Below are 2,232 nucleotides of genomic sequence, written 5' to 3'. Positions count from 1 at the left end.
TCTGGACATGAGACACATTGGAACCTGACCCTGCAGGATCTGAGGATGCAGTTCAGTGAAAGATCAAAGAGGTCAGCCATGAGACTGACTCCAGATAGTGTTCGCTATCTGACCTGTGCTTCTTTAGTTTCCAACAGAAGATGCTAGGCTAACATGCTAACAAACACTGGACTTGGACTGTCACCAATCTCATCTCGACACTCAAACCCACACTTGTCCACAGAGCTGGTAAATACTGAGCGTTAGCTGCAGGTCGAGCTTTTAGCGATAGCCGTGCTGGGTCACACAGCTTTCCCGAGGCCTCTGCGGACTCCCTTCACTCCGGGGTGCCTGGGGCCTTCTCCGGAGGAGCCGGGAAGGGAAAGGATGACACAGGTGGCGCGTGCTTTCCAAAATGTTTCATAAGTCTGAATCATCTGGAAGCTCTCGCGGAGAACGCTGGAAGGTGTTTACTTTGTTTTCAGGGTCCTGGGACACCCATAAGCACTAAAACCTTCAGTTCAGTCTGCATACCTGTCCTGTAGCTTACATCAAGTCCAGACTGCGAAAAGCACTGCTGTCCCGGTTCTCCGGAGACATCTACAGACCTTCCTGCTAATGCTATCAGGCAGAAAAATGGGCTAAGAAAGAATTCTCAGCACGTGGGCCTGCAGCTCACTCCACACACTTTCCTGGTAAGCTTCCCGTCCCCTCACTCCCGAAATACCTGGCCTGGCTGCAGCGCTCACCGTGACGTCACCGGCCCGGCTTAGGAGCGCTGGCGAAGCTCAGGTGGAGGTAATCTCCTCCGCTAAAAACGCTCCCGTTAAACCTTAATCACTTAACCTGTGAAAGAAGAGCACGACATTAGATCATTATACAACAGTTAGCTCCGCCCACCCACTGTCTGATTGGTTGAACGTTTTTCTGCCCGTGTTGTTGCGTATACACTGGAACTACAATATACAATTTTATATATATATTAATTATGATATTAGAGCTTCATACTGGATATTAATGTTATTAGAGATTCATACTGGATATTAATGTTATTAGAACTTCATACTGGATATTAATGTTATTAGAGATTCATACTGGATATTAATGTTATTAGAGATTTATACTGGATATTAATGCTATTAAAGCTTCATACTGGATATTAATGTTATTAGAGATTCATACTGGATATTAATGTTATTAGAGATTTATACTGGATATTAATGCTATTAGAGCTTCATACTGGATATTAATGCTATTAGAGCTTCATACTGGATATTAATGTTATTAGAGATTCATACTGGATATTAATGTTATTAGAACTTCATACTGGATATTAATGTTATTAGAGATCATACTGGATATTAATGTTATTAGAGATTTATACTGGATATTAATGCTATTAAAGCTTCATACTGGATATTAATGTTATTAGAGATTCATACTGGATATTAATGTTATTAGAGATTTATACTGGATATTAATGCTATTAGAGCTTCATACTGGATATTAATGCTATTAGAGCTTCATACTGGATATTAATGTTATTAGAGATTCATACTGGATATTAATGTTATTAGAGCTTCATTCTGGATATTAATGCTATTAGAGCTTCACACTGGATATTAATGATATTAGAGATTCATACTGGATATTAATGTTATTAGAGCTTCATACTGGATATTAATGTTATTAGAGCTTCATACTGGATATTAATGTTATTAGAGATTCATACTGGATATTAATGTTATTAGAGATTTATACTGGATATTAATGCTATTAGAGCTTCATACTGGATATTAATGTTATTAGAGATTCATACTGGATATTAATGTTATTAGAGATTTATACTGGATATTAATGCTATTAGAGCTTCATACTGGATATTAATGCTATTAGAGCATACTGGATATTAATGTTATTAGAGATTCATACTGGATATTAATGTTATTAGAGCTTCACACTGGATATTAATGTTATTAGAGCTTCACACTGGATATTAATGATATTAGAGCTTCATACTGGATATTAATGTTATTAGAGATTCATACTGGATATTAATGATATTAGAGCTTCATACTGGATATTAATGTTATTAGAGCTTCATACTGGATATTAATGTTATTAGAGCTTCATACTGGATATTAATGTTATTAGAACTTCATACTGGATATTAATGCCATTAGAGCTTCATACTGGATATTAATGCTATTAGAGCTTCATACTGGATATTAATGTTATTAGAGCTTCATACTG

Source organism: Salminus brasiliensis, chromosome 5 (assembly GCF_030463535.1).
Source record: "Salminus brasiliensis chromosome 5, fSalBra1.hap2, whole genome shotgun sequence".
Classification (NCBI taxonomy): Eukaryota; Metazoa; Chordata; class Actinopteri; order Characiformes; family Bryconidae; genus Salminus; species Salminus brasiliensis.
This window is presented reverse-complemented; position numbering follows the sequence as displayed.